We start from the raw sequence: 22744 nt of genomic DNA on the forward strand, positions 1-22744 counted from the left end.
TTGCCTGAGGAATTATTAGGGCCCAGCACTGGTTTACAAAGGTGAATGACACAGTCTCTGCCCCAGAGGAGCAACGAGGAGGAATTTAAGCATGCAAATCCTAATAATTACCCTACTGGGGAGTGAGCCAGGGAAGGAACCCTATGCCTTGGAGCACAGAGCAACCAACCCTGAGGAGTCAAGTAAGGCTTTGAAGAGGCAGATGACTATTTTTTTTTTTTAATTTATTTATTAATTTGTTTTTAATTTTTGGCTGTATTGGGTCTTTGTCGCTGCTCATGGGCCTTCTCTAGTTGAGGCAAGCGGGGGCCACTCTTCGCTGCGGTACACGGGCTTCTCACTGTCTTGGCCTCTCCCGCTGCAGAGCACACAGGCTCCAGAGCGCAGGCTCAGTTGCTCCGCGGCATGTGGGATCCTCCCGGGCCAGGGCTCGAACCCCTGTCCGCTGCATTGGCAGGCGGTTTCTCAACCACTGCGCCACCAGGGAAGCCCGGCAGATGACTTTTGAGTAGGCTTTTGAAGGATGAATAGGAGTTCTTTAAGAAAAGAAGTGGCAGTGGGCACTCCAGACAGAGGAAACAGAATATGCAAAGTAGCCACAGAGGCACGAACATGTATAACATGTCCAGGGGAATAGTGTAGTTCTATGTAGCTACAGCTCAGTGGGTCTAGGAAGAATAGCAGAAGAGGGGGTTGGCAAGGAAAGCCAAGGCAAGATTCTGCAGAATCCAGGATGGCAGGCCGAGAAGTTTGGACCTAATCATGAGTCTGATGAGAAGCCATTAGAAGACACCCACCTCCTCCTTGGTGGAGTCCTTGGGAAAAAATCCCTAATGAATCCCCAAGATGAGATGAGCCAAGGGCCTTCACCACCCTCCTGAGCACCCCCAGTGCCTGCAAGCCACGCCTGCCAGGAAGCCAAGCCCAGAAACACCTCCTGAATTGGGCGGGGGCCCTCGGGAACCTGGAAGGCGTGAGGAGTAAACGGGGCAGCCTCCTACCTCTTACCTTCATCAGATAGGCCGAGGTTTTCTCATTCCCTCTCCCCATGGGTGTGGAGTCATCGAGAGAACAAAAGCGTGTTATCTCAACCTAAGAAGTTTTGGAAGGGGAGCAGGGAGGTGTAGGCACCCTTGGAGGTGGAAGAATGAGCGCTGATGCAATCCCGGAAAAAGGTCTGTGGAGACCTACAGCTGGGGAAGTGGCCCCTTACCTCACTGACCTGGCTGAGGTATGGAGAGTTCCGGAGCTGGAAGGGGCCTGAGAGGCTGGCTCTCCCAGGTGCCTCCTTTGAAGATGAAATAACAAACACTCAGTGGTCAGGCAAACTGCCTGTGATTGCTGTCTGTCCCTCTCTCCCCATATCTGACTCCAAGATGTAAAGTGCCAGCCTCTGGGAACCTGGTGCTTTCTGTGTCCACTGACCTCCCACCCTCCTCCTGAGTCTCTCCCACACCCCACACCCCATGCCCCCACTCCCCACCCCCATTCCCCACCCCCAGCCAAGCCCCTGACCCTCTGTCAGACTCAGGCTTTTGTTTCCAAATAGGTAGAGACAAAAATGTGTAGAAAGTGGTCTCTCCTGTTTTTGAAAACTGCAATGGTGAGAAAAGAGGACAAATTGCTATGCTAAACTGCGTGGGTTTGGGTTTTTAATCCCAGTTCCTCTATCTTCTGTGGAGGTGGAAGCAAATTGCTCTTGTGGGAATAACCCCTTTTGTTTTTAGGAAAATATTTTAATAGGACTTCGCGTTACACAGGGATAAAACTTAAACCTGTTCTGGAAAAGAGACAATGCAATTCAGAACAATGTGAAACTACAGGCTCTGCGTCGTTATTTAAAGAGGTGGTTTTCTTTTGGAATGACTGGCATCTCTTCAGGGGTTAAAGGGAGTTTTGTTAATGCTGCAGCCTGGCCTTGGCTGTGCTTTGGGGAGTTGAGGGTGGGGCCTGTGTCCACAGTGGGAGAGAGCAGGATTGAGCGGGGGGGCGACTGGTAGGAAGGGCAGCCCAGTCGGTGGAGAATTCCCAGGAGTTCCCGTAAACACTGGAGGAAGGAACCCAGGAAGAACAGGGCTGCCACTGGAGCTGTTTCTCCTTTGTTGGGGGGTGGGGGGGCGGGAGCTGTTCCCCTCTCTGGCAGGGCTATGGGAAAAACCTACTGAGCTCCTTCTAAAATGACTACAAAGTCAAGCAAAACTGGTCCCTCTATCCCTGGTCCTCAGGCCACTGCCAGCCGAGAACACGGCCTGTTCTTTGATGAGGCCTAGCATCTGATGGGATGTGGACAAAACCAATAGAACTTCTCAGTTCCTAAATATTGTATTTTATTTTGAAAATTACCTTTTTCATAAATACTTTACTTTGAAAAGATAAAAACCTTTATTTTGAAAAAAGTTGTTCTAGGACGCTGGTTCATCCTGCGATTAAGGATGCATGTCCTACCAGGCATAGGGAACTGGGTTTGGGTCAGTAACCAAGGGAAAGAATAAATAGACCTTAGGGGGTAAAGGACTTCTGTCTTATAGTAGTGTAAAAATTACACTAATCTATTATTTAAATAACAATATATTATAAACTATTACTATGTACTTATATTTTGTAACATAAGTATATTATAAAATAATTAAAAACAATAATTTATAACAGGAAAAATCTCTTAATATAAATGTAATATATGACTTTATAGAAAATATAAATAATACATACATGTGTAAAAACCATAAATATCAACAATTACCCTATCACCAAAAATTAATTGATGTTAACATTTTGGGATACTGTCTTCAGATCTTCTTCTATGCATATAAAGAAATAAATAAGCAAACAAAAAACTAGGTATATTGACCATCCATTCACACTTACTGTATAATCCCAATGGAAGGAGAACACGCTTCTTTTCCAACAGTTCTAGCAATAGTCCCAGGGCCAACTCTCATTGGCCCAGCTTGGATCATGTACCTATCCCTAAATCTAGAACACACAAAAGCCAATAACCTATAAGATATAGGTTAAAACTAAATATATACTTTTATGAGTCATTATACTTAATGAAATAAATGAAACCATGCATGTGCAAGTTTTTTACAAATGTAAGTAATTATTAAAATCATTAATTATATATGTTATTAATATCATCACTGCCCTTTCTCCATTGTCCTTTTTCCTCTCCTCTTCTTGCTTTATCTGTTTTTCTGCTTTTACCTCTTCCCACCAAATCTCCATCATGTCTGGGTTAACTCGGCTGTGGTGGACTAGTAAGAAGACCAAGTGCTATTTACAGCGGTGTTTCCTCGGGTGGTGTGGTGTGTGGTGATATGGGAACACACCATTAAGGGATACTTCTATCTCTCATTACAGCCAAAGCGGCTTCTGAGAACTTTGTCCATGGTGAGGAAGAATGTAGAGAATGCACTCTCCTCCCCAGCAGAGACAAGCTCTACCTTTTACACCACCTGGTCAACCATTTAGGCATAGATTTGGTAGAATAAGAGTTTGTTACTCAGGGAATCTCTGGATGATGTATTCCTGTCAGTAGACCTACAGAAGGACATTTCAGCTGGAGAGAGACCAGAAAAAAACAATCAACCCAAATCCTGGAGAGGACATCGATGTGAGAATTGGCATTTTAGTTTGGCAAACTGAAGGTTGGCACAGGTCAGGGACTGTAAGGACAGAGTATCATAAAGTCCTTTATGAAATCTTGGATATGTGAAATAAGTAGTTTGGGAATAACTAAATTCCTACTTTAAAAAGTGGGTGGTTGACAACACATGTACATTGGAATTGAATAATTAAGTAAATGAATGGCAGATGGTGGGAGCCAGGTTTCTTACTGTTGGAGTAGATGTTTACAGACAAATAAGAGAAGGCTATGTGGTAATGAATTAGAATTGAAGACATAAGTGGGAAATCATGCTTAACTTAATATCGATACAGATGGTTATATATGGAAATATTTATAGATATACGTACATACATGGGTTAGTATACACATCTATTTCCTTGCTATGTCAGCTGAGAGGATGTAGAAGCAATGACATCCCAGTAGCAATGAGCACACCTAGCACACAGATCTTGGTTTCTAATACCATTCTCCAATAAAAGGACTAGGTCACCTTGGAGAAATGGTTGATTCTAGAACTGGGGCAGGAAATATACAGGATGGTCCAGAAGCATCTTATAATGCCAGAAAGTAAGGAAGTACTCAAAACTCCACAACGATGGGGGGAAGTGGTGCGGTAGAGAACACAAAGGAACACAGGAGCAAATTGAAAGAGCTCCTAATGGCTAAAGCTGTAACAATTTGAACAAGAAAATAAGATATTATCATATTATAACCCAAAGTATAAAATGAATATTCATGAGCACATACTAATATGAATAAATAATTGAATAATTAGATAAATGAGGGAAAATAGATAAATCTCCCATATAGAAGAATTCCAAATAACATGTGTAGATACTCCCTGCCTTCAAGGAGGTGGTGCATAATTCCTCAATCCTTAAGTTATAGATTGCCCACAGTGACTGCCTTCCAAAGAGAACAGTATGCAAAGGAGTGGGGGGAGGAACTTTACAGTGCAGAAACCTGTCAAATACTACCTTAGCCAGGTCATCAGGTCAACATCAACAGTAACAAGTCATGTCGATATACATACTCTTGATATGATGTGATGAGAATAGTGCTTCACCTCTGTGGTCTTCCTCCCCCAAACATCCATACTCCAAGTCAGATCATGAGAAAAACAGCAGACAAATCCCAGCTGAAGGTCAGTCTACAAAATATCTGACCAGTACTCTCCCACACTATTAAAGTGATCAAAAACAAGAAAAATCTGAGAAACTATCACAGTCAAGAGGAGCCTAAAGGAGCATGACAACTAGATAACGTAGTATCCTGGATGTAAAACTGCAACAGAAAAAGGAAATGAAAAAACCTGAGGAAAACTGAATAAAGATTGGACTTAACTAATAATGGTGTACCAGTATTGGTTCATTAATCGTGACAAATGTGCCATACTAATGTAAGATGTTAATAATAGAAAGAATTGGGAGTGGGGTATATGAAAACTCTGTACCATCATTGTAATTTTTCTGTAATCTACAACTCTACTAAAATAAAAAGGTTATTTTTAAAAAAGCGTCATACACCAAAATGTTAATATTGATTATTTTTGGATGGTAGGATCATAAGAGTTTGCTTTAAAGAACTGCTCAAATTTTCTACAAGGTACTATTTATATAATCTGGAAACATTTTTTTAAGTAGGTATGAACTTCCAGTTGGAGATAACAAACTGATCACGTATCTTTATCTCCTCTTCCTCCACAGACCCCACAAAATTCTTTTTAAAGTATGGACCCATGAGAATACAGAGGGTGGAAGTGAGGACATCAATGGACAAGATTGAGTTCAGTAATTTTTGGACGATTGAAAGTGGCTGAAAGAACAGTAACAGAGTTATTAGAGCAGAGGAAACCAAGACCTGAAGGACCTGGAGAGGAAACTGATGGTGAGGAGTGAGCACATTCTCCCCATAGGGCCCAGAGAGGCAGGGGACTTGGAGGCAGCAGGTTCTGCAAGAAGTGAGCTTGAAGCATGGGATTAAACTCTAGGGAACTGGTTGAAAGAGATATATGGAAAAATTACAACTCTAGATCCCCTTCCAATCTCACACAGTCAGGCAACCATGCCCCCACCACAGAGTGGCAGTTTTTTCTTTAGAGAAGTTGAATCAGAGCATCCCTGAATTCAGGGATTCCAGCAAGATTAGAGGGCAGATGCCTGATTAAGTGTAAGTACACATGATAACAGTAGGGCCCTCTGCAGGACTCTTCCCTTACCGAACTCCCAGAAAGGAACTTTCAGGCATATGTTCCCTGGATAGAAGATTCACTGGAAAAAAATGTACTAGCCCCTGAGAGAAGTCCTCTAAGTGTTGGCTTTTCATGGTTTCCCAATGAAATGGCCTGAGAGTGAGGCCCGCCAGTCAAATCCCTGCCCACACACAGAGCTGCCAATCATGTTGATGCTCACTGTTACATAGGACTGGATAGCCCAGAATCACCAGGAATTTGCAGAAAGTATCCTACATGAAAGAGAGAGACCAAAGCAAACAAACATTTTTTTTTTAAAAAAAAAAGGAACTCAGAGGAAGCAGAGATAATATAAGAAGAAAACCATTTTTAAAATTTTATGTATATATTTAATAGCCTCAGAGAGCTAAAAGAAGATGCATATCCATGAAAAAGAATAGGATGGTGTAAAAAAGGAATAATCAGAGAATGAGCAAGAGCAATTAGAAATTTAAAATGTGACAGCTAAAATAAAAGATTCAACAAAAGAGTAGGAAAATAAACTTGAAGATATCTCCCAGAAAGTAGAATAGAAAGATAGATGAAAATTAAGAGAGAAAAGAGTGTTAGAGGATTATTCAAGTTCCAACATCTATATGCAGTTTCAGAAAACAGAGAAAGCAAAGGATAGAAAACTATTTTAAAATAATAACAATGTAAGAAAATTTCCCAGAAATGAAGGACATAAATATCAAAATTGAAAGTACAAAAAAAAAAAATTGAAAGTACCCACTAAATGTCCAGTAGAGTGGAGGGAAAATACCAAGGCAATAATTTTGAATTTCAGAATAACCAGATAAAAGAAATAACAGCATAGCTTCTAGAGAGAAAAATCACATAATATGTGAAGGAGTAAGAAGCTGTGGCATCAGACATCTCAACAGCAATATAGGATACTGGAGGATAGTGTTGGGAACCCAAAGTTCTGAGTGAAAATTATTTTAATCCTAGAATTCTGTACTTATCCAAATAAAGGGTAAGTGTAAGTGTTGAATAAAGACGTTTCCAGATATGTAAGAACTCAAAAATTTTACCTCCCACATGCCTTTTCTTAGGAAGATAGTGAAGGGTGTGATTCAGTGAAATGAAAGAACTAAGCCAAGAAGGAGGAACAAAGAAATTCCAGAAAACAGAGGAGCAATTCAAAGGAGAAGACTGATAAAAGGAAGTCCTAAAATGACACCTGAGCTCCAGGTGTAGAGAGCAACTCATTCAAAATGAAGCAAGAAGACAGAGGGTATGGGGGGTGGGGGGTGGTAGGCAGAGAGGACAGTGACAGATTATTGGATACATTTGAATATTTGGAAAAAACCATTGTTAGATATTTAACAGATATGTAGAGAACATTTTGAATATTAGCAATAGTTATTAAAAAGAAATAAGCAAAAGAAAAACTATGGCATCTGTTAACTGCAAGAAAATCACAAAGTCAGAGGGAATATAACTATGCAATACCATTGTTTAGCAGTAAACAATATTTACAGAGTCATAATAAAATAAGCATTGACTATTGATTTAATTTTTTTATATCATGCTACACTTACATGGGAACATGAGAAAAGGGGAAATGTTAAGAAAACTAAAACCTCAATTACCATGGAGGAAATCAACAGAAAATATCTGTCAAGCTCATGCATACAAGGCAAAGCAAAGTCAAGGTCTAACTGATTTAACCAGTAAAGATACAATTAGCCACCTTTAGACTTAGACAATTTTTTACTCACATAGGTAGCAAAAGGAAGAAGCCAAAGATGCCAGCTCCCTGTGATCCTGTCCCATACACCAAAAAACAAACAAACAAATACACTGAAACAAAAGGGGCTGGATGACTGAAACATGAGTTGTGGGATACATGTTACTGCAGAGCCGTTCTAGACTGTGGCTAAGCAGTTTTGTATTCTGCAGCTCTATTCTGAGGTATGGGGCTTTAATGATTTGGAAAACAGAAGTAAGGAAGTCTCCTAAGTCATAACCAGAAAGATCAAAGAGATGGAAAAATGGGATAAGAAAGAAGTGGCAAGAGTCCTATAATAAGAATTCTGGGAGAAAGTGAAAAGGGTGACAAAAAGTAATTTTTTTCAAAGAATATGTGAGAATTTTCTAGAAATGAGATAATATTAAAAACATTATAGTGAAACTAGAGAACATCAAGAATAAATTTTAAAGTTTTAAAGCCAAGAGAGAAAAAGAACTGATTACCTAAAGCCTGGGGGTATGGGGGCAGGGTAGAAAACCCTATATCTCATCAAAACCCAAAGGCAATGAGAACCTGTCTCATGACAGCCTTCGAGGGAAGATAGGGAGGTGAGTGGAGATAGCTTCTTAGTAACTCCTTACAAGTCTCCCATCCTCGCATCTTCTGGGAGGATCACAAGGCATTCCACCAAGACTTACACTAGCTGTGGTTCAACCTTTTGCCTTCGTGGCCTATTTGGATATGTGCAAGGTCACAAGGGTGCCATGGCAGAGTTGGTCCATGCAGTATCAAGAAATATCAGTATAAGCCTATTTTTTTTTAAAAAAAAGCAGAAATCATCAGAAGAAAACAGCTAAAAGAGTTGGAAGTAACTATCTCTTCAGAGGCAGACTACAAACAGGGAGGGAGGGGCAGAGGGCTGATGCTTTTATATAAAAGATTTTAATATAGAAGGTTCTATTTGATTCTTCTCTATATACTTTGATAAAAATAGAAGTTAGTTTTTTTTAAAGAGGTAGTAGATACAGGGATAGGTCACTGGCCCCTTGAATCTTTGACCTACCACCTGGTACGTGTTGTTGGACGTCTCAAGCTACAGCTCATGAAGGTTCATACCCCATCTCATCCTTCTCACTTACCAAAGCCTAAAACTTACTCCCCTAGAAGTGGAAGTCCTGAAACTCCAGCCTGGCAAAATAAAGGATGAAAACACTCACTGAAGTATCATGAAGTTTCATAGCAACAGGGAAAAGAGGAGATCCTTAAACTTTCAGAAAGAAAAAAGTGAGTTTAAAAAGTCCTAGGAATCAGAATTACAGTTGACACTACAAAGCAATACTGTATCCCGGAAGACAATGACTCCAAAATTCTGAGGGAAGATGATTTTACCCCAAAATTCTGCTCCCATTCAAACTATCAAATAAATGCAAAGGAAGAATAAAGACATTTTTAATACTTGCAAATATTCAAAATATTTACCTCCCAAGAACATTCTCTTAGGAAGCTGATCTCTTTGCATAAAGGCAGGATCCAGGAACACATGACCCATCCACAAATTAGAACCACAATATCTCCTCCCATGGCTTGGGGTAGAATCAGAGTTGCTTGTAGAAGAATGAAACCTGAAGTTTGTGCCTTGTACACAGATGAGGGTTCTAAATTGGTACTTTCCAAACAGTGTAAAACTATAAACCTAAACAATAAAATAAGACACAGTGTCCAGAATCAGTGTATACAGTAGTATTTGGGCAAAGATAATCGCTAAATTGTCCATAAGGAGGCCTCTCCAATCCAGAGCATATTAAGAAGAAAACTCCCATAGAAAAGAATTTCTAGAGAATATGAACCAAAACACAAGAATCACAGAACATATAGGAAGTGCAGCACCATGAAGGACATTCTACAACCTCAAAAGTTGGAGAACACACACTCAGGAATTAGATAAGGAACACTCGGGAATACTACATATGAAACAGGAGCAGGTGACGATAGCATAAGAATACACACAGATAGAGAGAATAGATAGAGAAGCCTGGGGCTTCCCTGGTGGTGCAGTGGTTGAGAGTCCGCCTGCCAATGCAGGGGACACGGGTGTGTGTGCCCTGGTCTGGGAGGATCCCACATGCCGCGGAGCGGCTGGGCCCGTGAGCCATGGCCGCTGAGCCTGTGCGTCCGGAGCCTGTGCTCCGCAACAGGAGAGGCCACAACAGTGAGAGGCCCGCATACCGCAAAAAAAAAAAAAAAAAAAAAAAAAAAAGAGTTCTAAGGGAGTGTACATCAAGCTTAGATCCTTGTCTGACTTGAGAGCAGGCTAGAAGTAGGAATTAATTTAGGCTTTGTTAGAAAAAACATAAATTTGCTGTTATGTTGGGAAATAGAATATATAATTTCAACACTAGTAGAGGAAAACAAAGGCAATAAGTTATTTGCCATGTTTTCACCGTCAGATCCCACATCCCCACCCATCTTGTTCCACCAAAATTGCCATGTAAAACAAAGACTTGGGTTAAGGGGTGCTCACGAAATACTGAGCTGATTACATGGACATTTTCATTTCAAAAGTACCAATAAATTCACGATCTAAGGGTAAAATTGGTTACCTGAACAGGTTTTCATTTATCTGGTCATTAATTCAACAACAGCATGTATTTCCTGAGACACTCCCATGGGTCAGGCAGCATGTTGGAAACGGATGAGATGAATAACATCAGTTATTCCTTTTAGAATCTAGGAAAGTAGGAAAGGAAGAAACACCACTAAAGCAACTAACTTGTTTTTTTTTTAAAAAAAAAACAACTCTAAATAGAATGAGGTGGTCCCCCAGTAAATCCTTTGAGTTGGATAAAAAAGAGATTATGGGCAGGATTCCACAGAAGCAGATTAACTCAACATATCTATGATGAAATCTAGAATGAGAGGCAAGTCTCCAAAAGAATTATGGGTACAGTGATAGACACACAGAGTTGACTGAAATCAAATAGTTAAAAAAAAAAAAAAGACAAAGTTTTTGAGAGAATCACATCATCAAAAGAACCACCAACCTGTACAAAGGAAACAGTGACAGTTTGAGATGTGAAAAGACCTTTGAGCCCCAATCCCACACCCAAGAGTGAGTGCCTCCCTAAACTTTGTTAATGAGATTTAAAGGATTGTTAGCACAGAAAAGCTGACTAATACATTATGGAAATGTTCTAACATGAGCAAAATATTGAAAATAGTATAATGATGCTCCACATACTCATTATGGAAAGTTCAATAATTATCGGCATGTAGGTAATGTTATTGCAACTCTAACCCCACTTACTCCCCTCCCCCCTCTTTGTCTTTGATTATTTTGAAGCAAGTCCAAGATATCTTATCATTTAAACTGTGAATATTTCAGGATGTGTCCATAACAGCTAAGGACTCTCTTTAAAAATAAACACAATGTTGTTATCACACAATTTTTTTTTGCCTCGAACCCTATTCTTTTTTAAAATTGTGGTAAGAAAGTACATAACATAAAATTTACTATCTTAACTGTTTTTAAGCATACAGTTCAGCAGTGTTATTTTCATATTGTTATAAACAGATGTCCAGAACTTTTTCACCTTGCAAAACAGAAATTCTATACCCATTAAACAACACCTCATCCCTGGTAACACCACTCTTATTTTCTGTCTCTATGAATTTGACTATTTTAGATACTTCCACAGTCATCTTGTACATTATCCTATCCTGTAATCAGTTATTTCCCCTAAGGAGCCCTGGTCCTTTTAATGGCACATGGTAGTTACAAATCACAGTCTAGGTCTAGAGGTGCTCATTGTCACCAGGCTGGCTATGGTTTCTAGACCTTTTCAGTTGACGTCACTAGAAAGCAGCTTATTTTACTGATTGTAAGTCCATACTTATATTTTCAATTCAAATTCAGGATTTTACTTAATTTAGTTGAGTTTTATATTTGTCTCTCTTTTCTCATCCACTGGAAACCTTGGATCCTAACGATGTTAACATAATTTCTTATTTGCATCACTCTACCTATATATAGTAATATTCACAATATTACTAACAATATGATTACAAAAAGAAGTTTCATATTTTTACAGGGTTTTTTGTAATCATCTCATAAGGTATGTTCCTCTATGGTCACATACTCAAATTACTGTGTTTCTAAGTCTCTTGAAATAGTTCCTTGAGTTTTGCCACCAATTTGACACGTAGTTAGTATCATTTCTTTTTCTTTTTAAGAATTGTTTTTTTCTATGTTAAGTATTTTGTAATTGTGTTATATGGCTCAAAAGTCAAGTCCATAAGATTGTTTACTCAGAGAAATCTAGCTTCTGTCAATGACCTCTGTGCTCGGTCTCTCTCCCAGACAGAAACTTTTTTTTTTTTAATGTTATGGTTTATTCTTCTCCTTTTTAAAATATAAACAAACACACATATGTAGATGAATGTTTTTTTCCCAAATAAACAGTAGCATACAATACTTGTTTTCTCCACCCTGCTTTTTTCATCTTATATTTCATATGTGCTAGAAATCACGCAATAGGAATGTACAGAGATGCCCCTCATTCTTTCTCACAACTTCATAGTACTCCTTTGTATAGATATACCATGATCAATCCGACTAGTCCCTTACTGATGGACAAAATAAAATAGAATTTAAGGTAAAAACATTATAAGGGTCAAAGTGGGACATTTCATACTGATAAAAGGAACAATTCACCAAGAAGATGTAATAACTGGGAATTTGGATGTTTTCAACAACACAGCCTTGACACATATGAAGCAAAATCCAAAAGAGTTACAGAGATAATTTTACAAATCCATAAAGATATGTTCTTGACTTGTATCATAAAAAATGGTTAGCAGTGTCTCACCCAGGGTCTCAGAATGCTTTTGAGATGCAGCCATTGCACACCTGACCTTCCTACTTCCAGTCTTACCCCATCCAATCCATTCTCCACGCTGCAGCCAGAGCGATTTCTCCAGAGCACACGTTGAACCATGCTTAAAACACCACAGTGATTCCATTAGGTGCTAAAAGGCCTTTGCTGCTCCAGCTCCGTTTGTCTCCAGCCACCCTTCTCACCACTCCTGCTCTCCCTGTCTTCCTGACAGTCACGCTGCACTGGTTTGCAGATCCTCGGTATGAACAGTTCTCCTGCCTTGCGCTTCTGCATATGCTCTTTCCTCTACCTGGACACTGCTCATCTTTCCTCTTCTCCTCTTTTTTTCTTTTCCTTCTTTTTCAAGAGAACACCTTCTAATCACTTAGGACTCAGTTCAGGCATGACCTCCTCCAGGGAGCCTTTCCTGGCTCCACAAGATGGGGTGCTCCCTTAGCCCCCGATGTTCCCTCACAGAGAATATATCAGCCTGCTGGCCACGGGCCTTTCCTTTCTCCACTCTAGACTGCAAGCTGAGTTCTGGAAGGGCCAGGATTGTGGAGCCTTTTTTTGCTACTGTGCCCTCAATCCCTAGCACATGTCTGATATACAGAGAGACTCAGTAACTATTTATTAAATAAATGAACAGTGGGCAGAGGTAGGGATTCTATCACCTTTATGTTACTGGGGAAGCACAGAAGCCTAAAGATGGTCAAGAAACAATACAGAATCTGATGGAGGTAAACTCCTTAAACTCTGGCCTCTTAGCCAGGGATCTGGTCCCAAGGTCTCATGGACCCATAATGAGCTGTCTACAACAAACAAAGCTGACCATGTCCCTCACATGTAAAAAACAGATGATCTTTAGGAGTTTGATAAGCAAAGCAGTGCAAACGGGAGCTCCTTGGAGTTCTTCGTCTAGGAGTGTCAGTGGGTTGGGTGGCCAAAACCATGTAGGATGCTGAGAGATAAGTGTGTCCCTGACATCAGCCCTTCCCTCCTAGGCTTCTTCCCCCAAAATCCACACTAAGTGTGTGCTCAGGTGACCCTGGAAAGGGGTCTGTGCTCCCCAACCTTCTCCACTATGCCTAGCAGAGTGAAAGCCGGCTTTCTGGAGCAGAAAGCTCCATCCTGGGACAGGGGAGGATATTGGGGGGGAGGGGACAGTGCAGAAGGGCAGGAGGATAACAGATGAGGCTAAATTAATTTTGGAAACCATTAAATCTTTGAAAAGAGAGCGTGTTTTCAGCAGGGACAGTGAATCACTGTGATTTGCAGAAACAGGCACAAAGCAATTAGCCATCTGGATGCTGTGGCTTCCAGCCCCCCAGCGGAAACTTCAAGTGAGCGGAAGGCTGGTCATTACCCAGCCCAGGCCCAACTCTCCAGTCCCCACAGATAAGTCTGTGCCTCCAGCCGGCTGGGAGCCCAGAGGCCTAGGACAAAGGGCAAATTGGCAAGAGCTACCGAAGAATGGGCAGGAAATGCAACACCAGCCACAGGGAGCCAGTACTACTTCCTTCTTCCTGTGAGCGCCCCTCAAAATCCATCGTGACTGAGTGAGCAGTTCATTCACTTGGCAAGCATTTGTTAATCACCTACTATCTCCCAGACTGTGTGCTAGCACATAAATTATGTCATTTAATCCTCATGACATGCATATGAGGAGTTCCACCTGTGGCACAATTTCAAGGGGACCCATCACATGGTATTCCATGTAAATAGCATCCCCTGGAGCTATAAAGCAGAGTAGCCTTGCTGGGGGAGGTTATTATCTTTTTAAATTAAATTTATTTAAACTAAAAGAAACCCCACAGTTCACCCGTTATAAAAAAATTTGTTACCTTTTTTAGTGAATGAGGAAATAAAAGCTAAAAAAGAGGGCGTGAACTTGCTCAAGGTAAGTGGCAGGATTGAGAATGGAACTTAGAATTCCGTGCCCTTTCCTAGATGATCTATCTTTGCCAATTACTGCTCTATCTGGCTCATCAAGTTTTGAGAACCAAATAATACACATAATAATGGATGTGAAAGGATTTATAAACTGTAAGGTGCCATACACAGCTGAGCTATTTTTCTAAAGCAGTTACCCTGCTCCCTCTGGCACCCTGTAATCCTCAGGCACTGCTCCTCCATTCATTCCTAGAAACCGCTGGGGAATACTGGACAAGCCCTTCCAGGAAAAGGGTCAGCCAGCCTCTCCAGGAAGAGAACGCACCACTGACCAGAAAGAGTGCTTTGCTCGAGGAAGCCTGACTGGTCTGGACTGCGCTGTGATTTGCAGACTGCGATGGTTTGGGCCCTTTTGCGCCATCAGTTTGCACCGGGTGTGGCGGAAAGGCCAAATGGAGCAAGATGCTGCCAGAGGGAGCCTGCTTCCAGCGAAGGGGAGAGAAGCCAGGAAGGGAGACACCACCTAGACTGGCCAGAGGTGCCCGGGTCCTCTCGCCTGCCGGAGTGGTGGTGGGAACATTGCCTGGTCACTTCCCGCTCCATGCGTGGGTAAAGAATTGCCTCCCCAGAGCCTCCGCTGAGAGCTGGACTCTGCTGAGGCCTACGAAACCCCAGACCCGGGCAGCCAGAGGGTTTTCATTTGCTGTCTGCATCTGCAGTCCATCCAGCTGCTGCTGGGAGTACCAGCTCTCTGACCAGGAATAAGTTGAGGGGAATGCAGAGAGCATGGACCGGGAAGCAGATTACCTGGGTGAGAAGCCCAGCTCTGCCTCTCCCTGGCCAGGACCTTAGGCAAGGCTATTGACCTCTCCCCTTGCTTTCTTCATGTATAAAGTGGGGTTAATGTCCCTGGCCTCACAAGGTGATGGTGAGGCCTGAAAGAGATCACAGGTGCCCTTGGGGAATAGGCAGGTAATAGAAGGAGTGAAGAGAACTTCAACAATAAGGTTTCCTGACTTACCATGGCTGCCACACAGAATGCAGCCTCGGTGTTGCCAGATCTTTTCATTTGTCAAGAAGAATCAGAAGTCTGGATTTTTACGTGAACTCTTCCAATTGTCAACAGCCTGTGAGGACAGAACAGAGCTTGACTGCTGGTGGTCAGAGAGTGAACTCAGGTGATGGCCACGTGCCTGCTGGTCTCTGGGCTCACTCTGTGCTCACAGTGTTAGTGTCCTTCCTCCTCTCCCTGCTTTACTCCTTTCTGGTTGGCTCCCTAAGGCTCTGCCCTTCCCAGGTGGTGTCGGTTACCACATCGTAAACTGAGCTGGGGTCAGCTCAGCCCTGGCGTGGCTTGAAGCCAAGGCCCTGGAGCTGAGGGAGGCCAGGTCCTCTGGGGCTCTGAGGACAGGTGTCCTCAGCAGAAGCAAGCTGGGTACAGGATGGCCACCTGGGAGCCCCACAGAGCCTCTTCCCCAAGAGGGAGAGAGAAGGTTGAGGAAGAGGGATCTCCAGCCACAAAATGAATGAATGAATGAATGAACAAATGGCCAAGCCACTGCTGCCTCAGCCAGAACTTTGCCTGGCAGCTGGGGATCAGGATGCAAGATTCTGCTCCTCTCCATCACGTTGACGGAACTCCTAGAAGGCCTCTTGCAGAGGCTGGCGGGGCCTTGGGCTGGGAGTCCTTGCGGAACAAACAGGCTCAGGGCCAAGTGAAGCAAGATGCTTTCCAGCTCCCCATCTGCATCTCCTGCCTCTGATTAGAATCAGCGGCAGCCTCCTCCCTCCAGTGCCTTCCAGAGAACTGAGCTGGGGCTGCCGGAAGCTCGAGGGCAGGGCACGGGGGAGGGAGGGGTGTAGGGGTGGGCTCTTGCATCAAAGTCCTTCCCAGAAAGGGGCAGCTCCTTCCTAGCACTGGGTCTGCTGGTCTCCCCCACCCGCCCTTTCCCGGACATCCCCACGTCTCTCTTTGCAGCCTTTCCCAGGCGGGGCTCAGGCTGGTCGAGGCCTCAGGAGTCCTCTGTGAAGCCACAACAGGAAGCACTTGGCCCCGAGACACACCCTCTCGTTCCCTTTTGGCAGTTCCCAGGAAAGGGTGAGGGATACGTCTCCACAGAGCCAGTCTTTCTTGGGGCACTTCCCAGGAAATCCTCCAGGTGGGGAATCTTCCACCACGGTGTCCCCTCCCTGGTTCCTTCAGTTTCCCCTAAGCTCCTCCCCCGAGGCTGTGCCCTGGCCGGGCTCCTCCGGTCTGCAGCTGCCTGACCTGACCTCAGCGTCCACCAGATGGACACTGGAAGCTCAGCCAGCCAGACATCAGATAAACCTAAACTGAGGGGCATTTTACAAAGCCACAGAAGGATAAAGAAAGGCTGAGAACAGTTCTAAACTGGAAGAGACAAAGACAACTAAATGCAACGCGTGATCCTGGGTTGCGTCTTGGATCAGGAAAAAAAAATTGCCACTTTTAAAGGACATAACTGGCAAAATTTAAATATAGATCATATAATAGGTGGTAATATTATATCCATGTTAAATTTCCTAAATTTGATCATTGAAATGTAGTTATGAAAAAGAATGTCCTTGGTCTGTTTTCTCTGAAGTATTTAGGGATAAAGGGGCATGTATGCAACTTAACTCTCAAATGGTCCAGAAGTAATAATATGCACATTAATATTCCTCAAGGAGCTAAGCATACGATTATCATGTGACCCAGCAATTCCATTCCTAGGTATATACCCAAGAGAAATGAAAACTTATGTCCACACACTTGTACACAAATGTTCATAGCAGCATTATTCATAATAGCCAAAATGTAGAAAAAACGCAAATGTCCATCAACTAATGAATGAATAAATAAAATATAGCATATATCTATATACTGGAATGTTATTTGGCTATAAAAAGGAATGCAGTATGAAAGGATAAATCTTGAAAACATTATGCTAAGTGAAAGAGCGAGTCACAAAAATGACATATATAATTCCATGTCCAAAATGTGTTGACCAGAATAGGTAAATCTATAGAAATAGAGAGCAGATTCATGATTTCTTAGGGCTGGGGGGAGTGGGGTTTATGGGGGAGATATCTAAAGGATATAGGATTTCTTTTTTGAGGTGACAAAAATGTTCTAAAATTGACTGTGGTGATAGTTGCACATATCTGTGGATACACTAAAAACCATTGAATTGTACACATTAAATGGGTGAATTGTATGGGACGTAATACTTCAATAGAGCTGTTATAAAAAATAATAATACATATATATGAAGAGAGAGAGAGAAAGTGAATGATAAAGCAAATGTGGCAAAACATTAACGACTGCTAAATCCTGGAGAAGGATATTCATAAGTTCATTATACTATTCTGAGTTTGAAATTATTTCAAAATAAAAGGTCGATTTTTTAAAAGGAGAAATTTTCCTTTTACCCATCTTCCATCTAAAGGGTGGTTGCAGAGAGGCTGTAGTACAGGCTCTTGAGTCTGACAAGGTGGGCTCCAAGTTCAACCCCACTATTTACTAATTGTGTCACCTTGAGTGAGTTACTTGGTCACTCTGGACCTCAGTTTCCTCATCTGTAAAATGGTAATAATGCCAATATTATTACCAAAGAGAATTGTTGTGAGCATTAGAGACAGTACATATAAAGTCCTTAATTTTTTTATGTGGTAAGTGCTCAAAAATTATTAGCATTATTACTCATTCCAAAACAATTTAAAAATAATTTAAATTTAGTTTGCCTTTGGTATTACAAAAGTAATACCTGTTCATTATGGAAGTTTTGGAAAATGCAGATATACAAACAAAGAAATAAAAATCACCTGTAAAGCCCAAATTCTGTGAAAATCATTGTTAACATTTTGGGATATAACTGGATTGTGATACATTTACAGTGTACATAATACAATATTTAGCAAATTGTACATATTATTTTGCAACATGCTTTGTTCACTGTACATAACAGACATCTGCTGAGTATTTACCAAGTACTGGGTTAAATGTTGAGGAGTCTGAAATGAATAAAACAGATATCAGCCCTTAGGAGCAAAATCTAGAAGTAAGAAAGACTCATTAGCCAATAATTAGAGGACAATTTGATGAGAGTCACTCACATTGAAAAAAAAAGAAAGAAAAGGGTCTGCCTGACTCGGCCTACAGATGGAAGGGCTTTTCAGAGGTTCTCAGTGGATATGAAATAGGAGGGAAGGGGGCAGGGCACAACCTTTAAAAGAATGGCATAGCCATAGGACACGACATAAATGGTTACAACCAACTAGGTCCAAGATGGCGGACGAGACTTCCACTAGAGAAACTGAGTTATTTGTAGTGAGGTGGATGGACCTAGAGTCTGTCAAACAGAGTGAAGTAAGTCAGAAAGAGAAAAACAAATACCGTATGCTAACACATATATATGGAATCTAAGAAAAAAAAAAACGGTCATGAAGAACCAAGGATTAAGACGGGAACAAAGACAAAGACCTACTAGAGCATGGACTTGAGGATATGGGGTGGGGGAAGGGTAAGCTGGGACAAAGTGAGAGAGTGGCTTGGACATATATACACTACCAAACATAAAATAGATAGCTAGTGGGAAGCAGGTGCATAGCACAGGGAGATCAGCTCGGTGATTTGTGACCACCTAGAGGGGTGGGATAGGGAGGGTGGGAGGGAGGGAGATGCAAGAGGGAAGAGATATGGGAACATATGTATATGTATAACTGATTCACTTTGTTATACAGCAGAAACTAACATACCATTGTAAAGCAAATTATACTCCAAAAAAGATGTTAAAAATAAATAATAAATAAATAAAATAATAAAATAAAATGTAAAAAAAAAAAGACTGCCACTAGACCTTGAGCCTCAGTACACACTCACTGTAACGCATCAGCATGCTAAATGACACACCCACAGGCGCCATGACATTTCCAAGGCCAACCATAAAAGGTCAACAAGTGGGTGGTGGCCTAATTCCTGGAAATCCCGCCCCTTCCCTAAAATAGCTGGAGTACTCCTCCCACTATGAAATTACCCACCCCTATAAAAACTGACAACCCCATGCCCTGGTACCACTCTCACCTTCTGAGATGGCCCACACTCTGTGGAGTGTGTTTCCCTCTAAATAAATCCACTTCTTACCTATCACTTTGTCTCTCACTGAATTCTTTCTGTGATAAGACATCAAGAATCTGAGTTTCATTAAGTCCTGAGACCAGGTGTGTGATCTCAGTTCAAAGACTGTGGGTTCAAGTCCCAATCTAAGTTGCATGGTTTCAGATAGACATTTCAGACAGAGAAATGGGGAAGTGCTGTCTGGACAGGGGAAACAGTAAGTGCAGACCAGCTGGGGCAGGTTCATGGAGTATTTTGTAATGGATCACAATAGGAGCAGTGTGGCTGGAACCAGATCTTAAGGGGCCTTGAATGCCATGCCCATATTTCTGGACTATAGCACAGCCCTCAAGGGTTAGAATAATCCTTCAGCCTTCTAACTCTCCCTCTTATAACACAGTGTTTAGAGTCCCTAGTTAGGAAGCAGATTGGCTGAGTACATATCCTGGTTGTGTAGCTTACCAGCTGTGTGACCTTGGGCAAGGGACTTAACCTCTCTGAACTTTGATTTCTCATGTAGACAATGGGAAAAATAACAGACCCAAGTTCACTGGATTGTTGTGAAGATTAAATCAATTTACAATACATGTAACAAGCTTAGAGTAATGTCCGGCACAGACTAAGCACTAAGTATTTGTTATTATTTTTCACCTATCATCACCTCAACCCTCTCTTCTAGTAGCTGACTCTCCAGTAATTTAACTCCAATAATATAGAGCAAGGTGGGATGCCCAGGGCTCCAGGGATCACAGAAGCAGACTGTTTGCCAGAGCTGGAGCCAAGAGCCCCTTCCAGCCAAGCCCTGGGAGTGGGAAGAGGTCAAATAAAGGAGCCTCCTTACTTCCAGGAGCGCTCACTAACATCTGATTCCCCTCTATCGGGAAGTAGTCCCTTGGGGCTGAGACTGGGCCCCCACAGCTGTCTCCTCCCTTGAAGGGAAAGCTATGATGGGAATGCTTTTCTCTAGGGAGGAAATGGGCAGGGAATGACATTTGTGTCCCCACCAGTATGCAAATCATCTTGTGAGACAAATGATTTTGCAGGAAAACACATCCTGTTCCCTCCACAACATTTCCCTTGACGTCTGGGGGGAACCTGTTGGGGTGATCAGGGTCAGAGCAACTGTTCAGGGAGCTCCTGACTACCAGCCCGTATCCCCCAGAAGCCAGAGGGCTGGTGAAGATGAGAACCTATAGGCTGGGCACCCCTGGGCTTGGCCCACATCCCCTCTCCAGCCAGTTTCCTCCAGCCAACAGGGAAGAGAGAGAAGGTCTAGTGGAGCAGTGTCTGAGGAGCCAGTAATCCTGGCTTCTAGGGCTGACTCAGTCCCTAATCCACTATGGACAAGTCATTTCTCTCTCTAGGTCTTAAGTTTCCTGATCTATAAAATAAGTTGGTTAAATCAGATCAAGTGTTTGCTTGAACATAGACCCTTAAATCACAAATGGGTCCAGGAAGTTGGTGCTGCCCTCAATTGTATGCAAATCTCTTTGCATGTGTGTATTTTTCTAGGGAAGCGTGCAAAGCTGTCATCAGTTCACCGTGGCAGGGGCGGGGTGGTTCCTGTTAGTCAGACAAAAGGTTGGGTGATCTCTGTGGTCCCTTGATCTGACTGCTGGATAGATGGAAGCTTCTTGAGGACAAGGATGTGTCTTATAACAACAGCATAACCTGGTATCTGACAGACAGGAGCTGCTCAATAAATATTTTGAATGAATGAATGACACTCATCAAATACTGGGTAATGATGGCAGCAAAGGATGGAGGTGCTCATCAGTGCAGACTCTCAGCTGTGGGAGTTGAGGTGGCCAGCGGTGACAAGGCTGGGGAGGGGACAAGCTGGTGGGAAGTGAAGGAAAGTGATCTGAAAACCCATCCTGGAATCTGCACAGTTCGTGGGCTACCTGGCTTGGGTTTCTCGTCTCCACCAGACACGCACACCTCTAGCTCCTCTTGCTTTCTTACAGAAGACTCAGCCAAGCCAGACTCAGCCCAGCATTCTGTAAGTAAATCGGTTTGGTTGCCACAATTAAAATTCTCAAGTTTCTCCAACCAGAAAATCCATCGAACCTAAACGTAGGCTCACTGCCTGGTCTCTTGAGGGTCACTGGAGCAGGAGTGAAAGTAAAGCAGGGGGCAATCTGTCTCCTCGTCCAGGACACCTCCAGCCCTGCCACCTCAGCACCCTCCCTCATGGCCCCACTTGGACTCTTGGCTGAACTCCTTCACCCTGCAGCATCATCCACTCCTCTGCCTAGAAATATACACTGGTTTCTACATTGGCCTCTCCCGGCCTTAATTAAAATTAGCGTCTCCATTTTCCCATTCCTTCACTGATAGCTGAGAGTATCGGAGTTTAATATTTTTGAAATCTGACGACTGAAAAATGGTATGTTGCTGTTTGCCAAGATATCTCAGTATGTCAGTACTGGAGCTGGTGGGAGGAGCTCTCTGTGCTCTGGCATAGCCCTGAGAGCTGCAGGGGAACCAACACCCAAGAGGGGAGGGAGGGCGAGTCCCGAGGGTGTCCATGAACCTAGTTGTTCCCTCTCTGTCTCCACAGTCAGCTCATGTGAGCCAGCACCTCCTTTGGGGCCCAAACTAACCACAGCTGTGTTTCTGTTACTTTCAGCCAAAAGATCTAACTCCTAATTAAAAGGTACAAATGACCATTGTGTCTGTGATCCTTGTCACAAGGTTTACACTGATTCTCTAGCCTCTCTCATTGTTCCTTTTTTTTCTTTTTTCTTTTCTTCTTCTTTTCTTCTCTTCTCCTCTCCTCTTCTATGCTCTTTTCTTTTCTTTTCATTTCCTTTCCTTTCCTCTCTCCTTGCTCTCCTCATTCACACATCTCTCGTCCTAGGCAACATATTCTTATGTCCAGATCACCCCGGAAGGTCCTTTTCAGGAAGGGTAGGGCAGAGCAGCAAATAAAGCCCCTGGGAACAGTAGACGGAAAGAGCATTTGCCTGACTCCTGACTGGAGTCTTTGCAGAGTGAACACAGACATCCTTAGAACCCAATTTCTCTGCTTTGGCCTTGTCAGAGATGGCCAAAGTCATTGTTAATGGAAGGGTCAGTATCTCTGTTTTATGGGAGAAAAAAAACAAAAAGAAAAGGAAGAGAAAGAGCAAGAATGAAAGACAGTAAAATAATCAGCCCTCCCTCTTTGTTTTAATTATCATACCCCCCAACACTGAGTGAAAACTCATTTTGTTAAAAATCTACAGAGCAGTTGCAATAGAGCCAGACACAACATAAACACATAAACACAGGCTGTCAATGTTCTTTTGACGATAGTATGTGT

The 22744-nt window shown here is 42.5% G+C and overlaps 1 protein-coding gene across 2 annotated transcripts in view; it reads right to left on the reverse strand.

Moving 5' to 3' along the window:
• SLC4A1AP (solute carrier family 4 member 1 adaptor protein) overlaps nt 1-22744 on the reverse strand; it is an 89589-nt gene that overhangs the window by 9919 nt on the left and 56926 nt on the right. Inside the window, exons 14-15 of one of the 2 annotated variants that reach the window (XR_010835600.1) lie at nt 10155-10281; nt 8987-9247 (exon numbers count right to left, since the gene is read on the reverse strand). The gene's annotated coding sequence lies outside the window, so the exon portion shown is untranslated. Of the gene's footprint in view, nt 1-8986; nt 9248-10154; nt 10282-22744 lie in introns of those variants that run through there. The other variant, XR_010835599.1, reaches the window with a different exon arrangement.

Source organism: Kogia breviceps, chromosome 11, assembly GCF_026419965.1.
Source record: "Kogia breviceps isolate mKogBre1 chromosome 11, mKogBre1 haplotype 1, whole genome shotgun sequence".
In the NCBI taxonomy this organism is placed as follows: domain Eukaryota; kingdom Metazoa; phylum Chordata; class Mammalia; order Artiodactyla; family Physeteridae; genus Kogia; species Kogia breviceps.